At 41.7% G+C, this 12566-nt stretch overlaps 1 protein-coding gene across 5 annotated transcripts in view; it reads left to right on the top strand.

Moving 5' to 3' along the window:
• Positions 1-395: 395 nt before the first annotated feature.
• Positions 396-12566, top strand: part of LOC139383088 (galactosylgalactosylxylosylprotein 3-beta-glucuronosyltransferase 1) — a 117125-nt gene continuing 104954 nt past the window's right edge. For 3 of the 5 annotated variants that reach the window (XM_071127397.1, XM_071127399.1, XM_071127396.1), the window contains exon 1: positions 414-907. The gene's annotated coding sequence lies outside the window, so the exon portion shown is untranslated. Of the gene's footprint in view, positions 908-12566 lie in introns of all 5 variants that reach the window. The other 2 variants (XM_071127395.1, XM_071127398.1) reach the window with 2 other exon arrangements.

Genomic DNA, 12566 nt, shown 5'->3' with positions numbered 1-12566 from the left:
GGGTGAAAATGGGGTTGGGGGCTTTGTGATAAAACAGCCTCGGTAGTGGTAGGGGGATTTACATACAGTATGGTTAACTGGCTGGATCATTCACAGAGAAACAGTGTGCATAACAAGGATACTCTCATGTAAAAGGTAAAAATAAATTAGAGGAAAATCAGAAAGCTTCCAGAAAGGAGTGAGGTGTGAATAGATGAGGAATACGCTCAGCTCACCATGTTTCCTTCCTTTCTCTGCCTGCCTCTCACTATCCCCCCTCCCTGTTCCCTCTCTCTCTCTCTGCTGCAGCCCACCCTGCTCTGAGCCTTAATGGTACATGCCATTAGCGAGACCATCTCTACTAAGGGAGGGGGGTCTCTGCCTCGGCTAAGAGGCTACTTTTGTCCCACATAAATACATTCACAGATGTCTCCACACGCGAAGAGCCATCTCCCCCGTTACGACAGCACAGCACAGTCTGCCTCTAAGACAACCGCCGAGTCACGGAAACAGAGACAGAGATAGACAGAGAGAGAGGAAGAAAGAGGGAGGGACAGATAGAGAGGGGAGAAGGACGACCACGGAGCAAAACACATCACCGTCTCTCTCTGACATCCCCCCTTGCTTGCGTGTATCTGTGTGTGAGCCTGAGCTGAGGAGAGGACAGAAAATGAAGCCGGGGAAATTCTCCCTCTCTCTTTTATTTTCCCTCTTTTCTCCATCCATCATCCAAGGATTGAATACCGGTGTCATCTGCCACAGAGGGATCAAATAAAGGGATGCTTTGAATGTTGTCTCTGTATATGACAAGTCACACAGCGAAGCAGAAAGAGGCAAAACAAGCAGGGACAAAACCAGGATTTTGGTAATGAACGGGAGTCCTTCCACAGCATGTGTTAGGAATAGCAGTCCATCACTGAAGCCCACGGTAAATAATATTTATGTCTCTCTCTCTCTCTCCATGCTTGATTACACCCTTCAATAGAAATGCAAAGAGGTGCTTGCAGCAGGAGCACAAACAGAGACATAATAATGAAAGATTAAAAATGTTTCATGCTGATAAAGATCCTAACATGAAGGAAGATTGCCATCTTTGTCCTGAGTCCCTCCCTGTATGCATGTAGCTGTAGCAGCATTGTGGAAGTGTTGGAGATTTAAGCCATCCATATTGTATGCAGTAGACTACAGAGCCACGAGGGTCATCTGAAGGAGCAGGGAACCTGATGGTGGCCTGACTGAGTGACTGACTGACATGACGAATCACTGATAATCCCCATCATCATGTTCCTTCCTGCTCAAATAACAGGAGACAGCAAGAGCACATGGAGAGCTTTCATCGGCTACCGTCAATCAAACTGACAATTTGACTAGAAAGCGTTGTTTGTTGCTGAGGGTCTTGTTATAAGTGTGTCTTTGAATTGGTGATCTAGCATGTCCAATTTGATGTATTATTTTCCCATTGAGGACTGTGTGCAGGATCACAGTACAGAATGCAATTACACAGTGAGTGTACAAACACATTAAGAGGAAGAATGCACTGCTTGTTTTCTGTACCCTCGACCATCAGGAAACACAGTTTCCCTGGCGACTCAGGGGAACCCTTCACCACCTCTAACAAGAAATAACAAGTGTGTCCAAAGAAACAAAAAGGGCATTGGCTTAGAAAAACAAGGCAAACTTATAGGTTATTTCTGGAGAGAGGGTTGTATTTTGTCATTTTCGACAGGTACGCTACCTTTGCAACTCCTTGGGCTTTGATGCAGTTTCTGTGTTTGTTTCCTTGTCAGACACAGGTGTCGGTGTACTAACACAGTGGATGTGTAGGGGAGACCAGGGCACAATGTAACACATTTAGGCTTTTAGGCTAATTGTAACAGACTGCTGTATTAATTGTAACACAGTCTTCATTGGTAAAAAAAATAAGGGGTAATTGAAAACTCTCTGATTAAAAACTGATATTTGGATCAAAAATACACTATACAGTATGGACAAAAAATATTTTCATTTCATCTGTTAGGGATGTACAGTACCAGTCAAAAGTTTGGATCCACCTTCTCATTCAAATGTTTTTCTTTATTTTCACAATTTTATACATTGTAGAATTATAGACATCAAACTATGAAATAACACATATGGAATCATTTAGTAAACAAAAAAGTGTTAAACAAATCAAAATATATTCCATATTTGAGATTCTTCCAAGTAACTACCCTTTGCCTTGATGACAGCTTTGCACACTCTTGGCATTCTCTCAAACAGCTTCATAAGGTTGTCACCTGGAATTCATTTGAATTAACAGGTGTGCCTTGTTTAAAAGTTCATTTGTGGAATTTATTTCCTTAATGCATTTGAGCCAATCAGTTTTGTTGTGACAAGGTAGGGGTGGTATTCAGAAGATAGTCAATCCGGAAAATGTAAAGAACTTTTATAGTTTCTTCAAATGCAGTCCCAAAAACCATCAAGCGCTATGATGAAGCTCTCATGAGGACCCAGAGTAACCTCCGCTGCAGAGGATAAGATCATTAGAGTTACCAGTCTCAGAAATTGCTGCCCAAATAAATTCTTCATAGAGTTCAAGTAACAGACACATCTCAACATCAACTGTTCAGGGGAGTCTGTATGAATCAGGCCTTCATGGTCGAATTGCTGTAAGAAACCACTGCTAAAGGACATCAATAATAAGAAGATACTTGCTTGGGCCAAGAAACACAAGCAATGGACATTAGACTGGTGTAAATCTGTCCTTTGTGAGAGTTTTTTTTTCAACCGTGTCTTTGTGAAACGCGGAGTAGGTGAACAGATGATTTTTGCCTGTGTGGTTCCCACCATGAAACATGGAGGAGGAGGTGTGATGGTGTGGGGGTGCTTTTGTTGGTGATTTATTTAGAATTCAAGGCACACTTAACCAGCATGTTTACCATAGCATTCTGCAGCGATACGCCTTCCCATCTGGTTTGCGCTTAGTGGAACTATCATTGGTTTTTCAACAGGACAATTACCCAACACACCTCCAGACTGTGTAAGGGCAATTTGACCAAGACGGAGAGTGATGGAGTGCTGCATCAATGACCTGTCCTCCACAATCACACAACCTCAACCCAATTGAGATGGTTTGGGTTGGACTGCAGAGTGAAGGCAAAGCAGCCAACAAGTGCTCAGCATGTGTGGGAACTCCTTCAAGGCTGTTGGAAAAGCATTCCAGGTGAAACTGGTTGAGAGAATGCAAAGAGTGTGCAAAGCTGTCATCAAGGCAAAGGGTGGCTACTTTGAAGAATCTCAAATATAAAATACATTTTGATTTGTTGAACACTTTTGGGGTTACTAAATGATTCCATGTGTGTTATTTCATAGTTTTGAAGTCTTCACTATTATTCTACAATGTATAAAATAGTAAAAATAAGAAAACCCCTTGAATGAGAAGGTGTGTCCAAACTTTTGACTGGTACTGTATATATGTTGACCTAAAACAGAGTAGTCAAATTAATATATTTTACATAAGATACTTTTAGCATTTAAAAGCATGAATATTACTTTAAAAAAAATCTAAGGTAGTATCTTAGTAGTACTGGTAAAATGTATGTAAAGAAGTGACATTTTATATCACTTCTTAATCATATCATATAAAATATCATAGAATTTAGGTAATGGGTTCATTTTAACAAATGTTACAATGTACAGCCATTACAAGTCTGAGTCTAATCTGATTCTTGTGAGAAAATACAATAATTATTGTCAACGACTATGCCAATCAAAACACAATTTCTTACTGATAAAAAAATATATATGATTAGATGCATAGGGAATGTTCCACAGGTCAATCATTTAAAAAAAAAGAGGCGGCAAGAAAATGTAGAATTCGTCCAGAATGAAACATTTTTGTCAATAAAACTAAAAATGATTGACTTAAAGCTTCCTAGGCAAGTAGATACACTAATCAAGCATTAGCACATTGTGGTTTCTAATTTGAGTTATTTAGTTACTTTGTGCGCCGGTTTCCCCTACAACACATTCAGCACTTCCCCGATCTGTAAAGTGAAAACCCTTGTCTAATGTTCTTTCCTACATTCCAGACATAATCAGGACAACGGGCAGCATGTTTAGCCTGTTATACTAGTAAGATGATGTTGGGGCGCCAGTGGTTAGAGCGTTGGACAAGTAACCGGAAGGTTGCAAGTTCAAACCACCGAGCTGACAAGGTACAAATCTGTCGTTCTGCCCCTGAACAGGCAGTTAACCCACTGTTCCTAGGCTGTCATTGAAAATAAGAATTTGTTCTTAACTGACTTGCCTAGTAAAATTAAAAAATAAAAATGTTGCCTAAGTTAATGAGATGGACTCTAACTCCTCCCCATTTTCTTTACACTGGCAGCACTAGGATGGTCGGGATCGTCTGGACACAAGGCAAGCAGTAATAATCTTGCTGGGTGCAATAGCTGTATAAATCGTTCAATTAGAGTGAAAATTGTGCCGCAGAGTAGTATTCTAAAGGTAATAACAAGGCTCCCAGTGCTCTCATAGAAAATACAGCTCGATGTGGCTGCAATTACCCCAGTCTGGGACACTGTCCCAAGTCCATACGCATGTGTCAAGCTGGATCAGCCAAGTTTCCTTGGAAGCTCTGACTCGTCCTGTCCAAATATGTTGACACCCATCATGAATTCATGCACTCTGGACAAACATGTTTTTGTAGCTGTCATGTTGGCATAAACAAGCCACAGTTGGTTAATGTAATCATTTTAATGATTATGGTAAAATTGTATTTTGTCAGTGTTCTTACTCCATACTTGGACATATTATTTACATTTATTCCAAACTACACTACATGACACATTATTTGGTGTCAGCACCTGGCATATCCATGTTGTTTACTGGTATATTCATGTTGTTTCCTGGCATATCCATGTTGTTTACTGGTATATCCATGTTGTTTACTGGTATATTCATGTTGTTTCCTGGCATATCCATGTTGTTTCCTGGCATATCCATGTTGTTTACTGGTATATCCATGTTGTTTCCTTTCATACCCATGTTGTTTCCTGGCATATCCATGTTGTTTACTGGTATATTCATGTTGTTTCCTGGTGTATTTGTGTTGTTTCCTGGTATATTCACGTTGTTTCCTGGCATATCCATGTTGTTTCCTTTCATACCCATGTTGTTTCCTGGCATATCCATGTTGTTTACTGGCATATCCATGTTGTTTCCTGGCATATCCATGTTGTTTACTGGCATATCCATGTTGTTTCCTGGCATATCCATGTTGTTTCCTTTCATACCCATGTTGTTTCCTGGCATATGCATGTTGTTTCCTGGCATATCCATGTTGTTTCCTGGCATATCCATGTTGTTTACTGGCATATCATGTTGTTTCCTGGCATATCATTTTGTTTCCTGGTATATCCATGCTGTTTCCTTGCATATAATGTTGTTTCCTGGTATATCTATGCTGTTTCCTGGCATATCATTTTGTTTCCTGGCATATCATGTTGTTTCCTGGCATATCATGTTGTTTCCAGTCATATCCATGTTGTTTCCTGGCATATCATGTAGTTTCCTGGCATATCCATGTTGTTTCCTGGCATATCATGTTGTTTCCTGGCATATCCATGTTGTTTCCTGGCATATCATGTTGTTTCCTGGCATATCATGTTGTTTCATGGCATATCCATGTTGTTTCCTGGCATATCATGTTGTTTCCTGGCATATCCATGTTGTTTCCTGGCATATCATGTTGTTTACTGGTATATTCATGTTGTTTCCTGGCATATCCATGCTGTTTCCTGGCATATCATTTTGTTTCCTGGCATATCATGTTGTTTCCTGGCATATCATGTTGTTTCCAGTCATATCCATGTTGTTTCCTGGCATATCATGTTGTTTCCTGGCATATCCATGTTGTTTCCTGGCATATCATGTTGTTTCCTGGCATATCCATGTTGTTTCCTGGCATATCATGTTGTTTCCTGGCATATCATGTTGTTTCCTGGCATATCCATGTTGTTTCCTGGCATATCATGTTGTTTCCTGGCATATCCATGTTGTTTCCTGGCATATCATTTTGTTTCCTGGGATATCCATGTTGTTTCCTTTCATACCCATGTTGTTTCCAGTCATATCCATGTTGTTTCCTGGCATTTCCATGTTGTTTCCTGGGATATCCATGTTGTTTTCTGGCACATCTATGTTGTTTCCTGGCGTATCCATGTTGTTTCCTGGCATATCCATGTTGTTTCCTGGCATATCCATGTTGTTTCCTGGCATATCCATGTTGTTTCCTGGCACATCCATGTTGTTTCCTGGCATATCCATGTTGTTTCCTGGCATATCCATGTTGTTTCCTGGCATATCCATGTTGTTTCCTGGCATATCCATGTTGTTTCCTGGCATATGCATGTTGTTTCCTGGCATATCCATGTTGTTTCCTGGCATATGCATGTTGTTTCCTGGCATATCCATGTTGTTACCTTGCATACAGTTGAAGTCGGACGTTTACATACACCTTAGCCAAATACATTTAAACTCAGTTTTTCCACAATTCCTGACATTTAATCCTAGTAAAAATTCCCTGCCTTAGGTCAGTTAGGATCACACTTTATTTTAAGAATGTGAAATGTCAGAATAATAGTAAAGAGAATGATTTATTTCAGCTTTTATTTCTTTCATCACATTCCCAGTGGGTCAGAAGTTTACATACACTCAATTAGTATTTGGTAGCATTGCCTTTAAATTGTTTAAAAACTTCTTATGACTAGGGGTTCCGCTAGCGGCACACCTTGACAACATTCCGCTGAAATTCAAAAATATTTTTTAGAAATATGAAACTTTCATACATTAACAAGTGCAGTACACCAAATTAAAGAAACTTATTGTTAATCTACCCATCGTGTCCGATTTCAAAAAGGCTTTACAGCGAGTGCACAACATATGATTATGTTAGGTCAGAGCCAAGTCACAAAAACACACACAGCCATTTTCCAGCCAAACAGAGGAGTCACAAAAAACAGAAATCTAGATAAAATCGATCCCTAACCTTCGATGATCTCGTCAGATGACACTCATACGACTTCATGTTACACAACACATGTGTGTTTGTTCAATAAAGTGCATATTTATATCCAAAAATCTCAGTTTACATTGGCGCGTTACGTTCAGTAATGTTTTGCTTCCAAAACATTCAGTGATTTTGCAGAGAGCCACATCAATTTACAGAAATACTCATAATAAACATTGATAAAAGATACAAGTGTTATTCACAGAATTAAAGATATACTTCTCCTTAATGCAACTGCTGTGTCAGATTTTTTTTTAACTTTATGGAAAAAGCAAACCATGCAATAATCTGAGTACGGCGCTCAGACAACAAATCAAGCCAAACAGATAACCGCCATGTTGGAGTCAACAGAAGTCAGAAATAGCATTATAAATATTCACTTACCTTTGATGATCTTTATCAGAATGCACCCAGGAACCCCAGTTCCACAATAAATGTTTGATTTGTTCGATAAAGTTCATATTTATGTCCAAATACTTCCTTTTTGTTAGCGCATTTAGTCAAAAGTCAAAAGGCAAAGTCAAAAAGTTCCAGTCCGTAGAAACATGTCAAACGAAGTAACCGGCCACGACCGGAAGGTCCGTGGGGCGACGCACAATTGTCCTAGCATCGTCCGGGTTAGGGATGGGTTGGTCGGTAGGGATATCCTTGTCTCATTGCGCACCAGCGACTCCTGTGGCGGGCCGGGTGCAGTGCGCGCTAACCAAGGTTGCCAGGTGCACGGTGTTTCCTCTGACACATTGGCGCGGCTGGCTTCCAGGTTGGATGCTCGCTGTGTTAAGAAGCAGTGCGGCTTGGTTGGGTTGTGTATCGGAGGACGCATGGGTTTCAACCTTCGTCTCTCCCAAGCCCGTACGGGAGTTGTAGCGATGAAACAAGATAGTAGCTACTAAAACAATTGGATACCACGAAATTGGGGAGAAAACGGGGTAAAAAAAAATAAAAAAAAAAAAATAAATAAAAACATTAATCTTCAATAATGTTCCAGCCGGAGAATTCTTTTGTCTTCAGAAATGCAATGGAACTCAATCTAACTCTAGGCTACCCTGGGGCGGCAGGGTATTGGACTAGTAACCGGAAGTAACCGGAAGGTTAAAAGTTCAAACCCCCGAGCTGACAAGGTACAAATCTGTCGTTCTGCCCCTGAACATGCAGTTAACTCACTGTTCCTAGGCCGTCATTGTAAATAAGAATTTGTTCTTAACTGACTTGCCTAGTTAAATAAAGGTAAAAAAATATATTTAAAAAATACAAAATAAAAACTCTCGCGTGAACGCCCATCACCAGCTCGTGGCACCCTGCCAAACCACTGACTAAAAGAGCCCTCGTTCCCCCCTCCTTCACAGTAGAAGCATCAAACAAGGTTATAAAGACTGTTGACATCTAGTGGAAGCCTTAGGAAATACAATATGACCCCATAGACACTGTGTATTCGATAGGCCAAGAGTTGAAAAACTACAATCCTCAGATTTCCCACTTCCTGGTTGGATTTTTCTCAGGTTTTCGCCTGCCATATGAGTTCTGTTATACTCACAGAAATCATTCAAACAGTTTTAGAAAATTCAGAGTGTGTTCTATCCAAATCTATGCATATATTAGCAACTGGGACAGAGTAGCAGGCAATTCACTCTGGGCACGCTTTTCATCCAAATGTGAAAATACTGCCCCCTATCCCAAACAGGTTTTAAGGAGTGGCCATCACAAAGCCCTGACCTAAATCCTATAGAACATTTGTTGGCATGAACTGAAAAAGCATGTGTTATCAAGAAGGCATACAATCCTGACTCAGTTACACCAGTTCTGTCAGGAGGAATGGGCCAAACTTTACCCAACTTATTGACCCAAGTTAAGCCATGTTACCACAACTTTGGAAGTATGCTTGGGGTCATTGTCCATTTGGAAGACCCATTTTCGACCAAGCTTTAACTTCCTGACTGATATCTTGAGATTATGCTTCAATATGGCCACATACTTTTCCTGCCTCATGATTCCATCTGTTTTGTGAAGTGCACCAGTCCCTCCTGCAGCAAAGCACCCCCACAACATGATGCTGCCACCCCTGTGCTTAGCGGTTGGGATGTTGTTCTTCGGCTTGCAAGCCTCCCCCTTTTTCCTACAAACATAATGATGGTCATTATGGCCAAACAGTTCTATTTGTATTTTATCAGACCAGAGGACATTCCTCCAAAAAGTACGATCTTTGTCCTCATGTGCAGTTGCAAACCGTAGTCTTTGTTTATGGCGGTTTTGGAGCAGTGGCTTCTTCCTTGCTGAGCAGCCTTTCTGGTTATGTCGATATAAGACTCATTTTACTGTGGATATAGATTATTTTGTACCTGTTTCCGCCAGCATCTTTACATGGTCCTTTGCTGTTGTTCTGGGATTGATTTGCACTTTCGTACCAAAGTATGTTCAGCTCTAGGAGACAGAACGCGTCTCCTTCCTGAGCGGTATGACGGCTGCGTGGTCCCATGGTGTTTATACTTTCATACTATTGTTTGTACCGATGAATGTGGTACCTTCAGGCGATGAACCAGATTTGTGGAGGTCTACAATTTTTTTTCTGAGGTCTTGGCTAATTTCTTTTGATTTGCCCATGTCAAGCAAAGAGGCACTGAGTTTGAAGGTAGGCCTTGAAATACATCTACAGGTAAACCTCCAATTGACTCAAATGATGTCAATTAGCCTATCAGAAGCTTCTAAATCCATGACATAATTTTCTGGAATTTTCCAAGCTGTTTAAAGGCTCAGTCACCTTAGTGTATGTAAACTTGTGACCCACTGGAATTGTGATACAGTGAAATAATCTGTCTGTAAACAATTGTAGGAAAAATGACTTGTGTCATGCACAAAGTAGATGTCCTAACCGACTTGCCAAAACTATAATTTGTTAACAAGAAATTAGTGGAGTGGTTGAAAAATTAGTTTTAATGACTCCAACCTAAGTGTATGTAAACCTCCGACTTCAACTGTATATATGTTGTTTCCTGGGGTATTCTGTTGTTTCCTGGCATGAGGCAGCCCAACACCTAGCTGTTCTCTCACCTGTGTAACAGTGTGCTTATACCATTCTCTCTCTCTCTGACTCTCTCTCTGACTATCTCTGTGTCTGTTTGCTTGTCTGTGTGAGCCTGAACATATTTAGCCCCTGCTCCAGTCCAACTATGTCAGCAAATAGCATCTAGATCTAATTTATTGAACAGAGCCTGTCATTGGATTATGTGTCATACAGTACCCTTTGGGACCAACAGTACATAGTGTAGAATGCTGATGGTAAGAAATACCCATAAAACAGTCAGCCCTAACTCATGGGTTAACATTTATATCACCGCCAGGCCAGAGTTAGAGGAGAAAAGACTTCGCCACTGTAGCCAAAACGTTGCAAGATAGTTTTAGAAGAGATTGTCCGAGTTCTAGAGCTACGGAAAAGTAAGACCAGCATGTGGCTGCTTGTTAAGACCATCTACTTTCATTCTGACTGCACTGATATGAGTCTTCAACCTTGTTCCACTGGGTGCAGTTCACAACTCTTTTGATGTCAGCTCAAAACATGTTGTTTTGCTGTTTGAACGCAGTAGTGGTTTCCGCAGATTCAGGGAGCTTTACCATCTTAAGGCAACGTGTGGAAAGGGTACAGGAGCAAGGAAAGCATAATGTTGCACTCTTCACACACACCTGCACCATTTCTAAGAGAGAAACTCTCCCCTCAGTCTGCATCCATCCTCTCCCAGTCTGGGCAACAGTAAAACCAGGGCAGATTTGCCACCAGTGGCATGGCGTCTGCCACCTTCCCATTCAGATTACAGAGCTAGATTAATTTTGCTGTACAGAAGCCGAGTGTAAAGTGATTCAGAGGTGCTCTCCCTTTACCCTGCAAATCTCCATGCAATTAATTTTAACCACAGCGATTGTTCCCAGAGTGACGTCAGCGTGGCCAGACCCCTTTGTGCTTCATTATTCATTCACTCAGAGCTGCCACCACCAGTTACATGCCGACCTCAGGGAGGGATGGAGCAAGGCACGGAGAGAGGAAGGGAAGGAGGGATTACTTTACTCCACTCTCCACTTCTTATCTGGCCACCAGTCTCCACTGGCCTTTTAATAAACAGCTGAAAAGCAAACTTAGAATAAAATGTACTCTGCAAAACAAGCTGTCAGGCCTAGAGCTGTAGGAGGATGTTGTGGCTCCATGGGGCATTGTGCTTGCTGCTTGTGTTTGTCTGCTGGCTGCCCACCAAGAGCAGAGAATCTGTACTCTGCTCTATCGTACCCTTCTATCTCCTCTTCCCCTCTCTCACTCTCTCCCTCTCCCTTTCCCCTTCTCCTACTCCCCTCTCTCCCTCTCTCTCTTTCCCCTTCTCTCCCTTCCTATCTCCCTTCTCTCCCTCCACTCTCTACCTCTCCCCCCTCCAGAAAGCCCTTTACCTCCATACACAGCAGCTGTGCCCCTGCTGTTACTGCTGTTGTTATTGCTGCTGTTACTGCTTTTGTTACTGCTGTTGTTACTGCTGTTGTTATTGCTGTTATTGCTGCTGTTACTGCTGCTGTTATTGCTGTTGTTATTGCTGTTGTTACTGCTGTTGTTACTGCTGTTGTTATTGCTGCTGTTATTGCTGCTGTTATTGCTGCTGTTTTGCTGCTATTATTGCTGCTGTTATTGCTGTTATTGCTGTTGTTATTGCTGTTGTTATTGCTGTTGTTATTGCTGTTGTTATTGCTGTTGTTATTGCTGTTGTTATTGCTGCTGTTATTGCTGCTGGGGGGCAGACCAGAGCATTTTCAGCTTGAGTTCCAAATCTTACCCCTCCATGTAGGGCCTGTGTACTGTATGGCATGATCACTCACGCTTCTGTCTCAGGTGTGATTCACCCCCCACTAACGGTGGCCAAGCTCGCTGGATATTGTTTACCACTGCAGCCAATGAGGCTGATCCATTCATACATGTCTCACCTTTTTCTTAATGGATTTTGGCAGCCAGGTATTTTATGCATAAATCTCATTATGTTGATTTTGTGTTCGCACTTGGATCTCCCCTTGGGGCTGTGTTAGCAGAGGAGAGGACGGATAGGGGGTATTAGAGACAGCTGGCAATGTAGTATCAGTCATGTTCACATCTATCAGGCCTGTCTGCCTGTCTGTTGGAGATTAGCAGCAGCTCCACATGAGAGGCACATGCAGACACACACAATCACTGTCACACACACACACACACAGAACATTGAGTCAGAGGCATATCACCATCACAAACACATGAGTAATAGCTGAGTAGCTATGGGCAGAGTAATAAAGTACAGCCCCTGACCCCTGACTCCAGCACCTGCCCCACTGCACCCCTGTCTGTTGCTGTCACACTGTATTCTGCCTACATGGGAGAGGAGAGGATGGCGCAGTAGCATGGCTGTGTTTTCTCCTCTATCCACAGCAGTCTACTGCCTAAGTGTTTCTCCAACACTGACATAACAGAAGTGTTTATGTTGCACCCATCTTTCTTTCTTACAGAATGACCTCAACCTATAATTTAGTCTCACAGCTTGTG

This window comes from Oncorhynchus clarkii, chromosome 24, assembly GCF_045791955.1.
Source record: "Oncorhynchus clarkii lewisi isolate Uvic-CL-2024 chromosome 24, UVic_Ocla_1.0, whole genome shotgun sequence".
Taxonomy (NCBI): Eukaryota; Metazoa; Chordata; class Actinopteri; order Salmoniformes; family Salmonidae; genus Oncorhynchus; species Oncorhynchus clarkii.
Note: the sequence above shows the minus strand (reverse complement) of the source record. Positions and strands in the feature narration are given on the sequence as shown.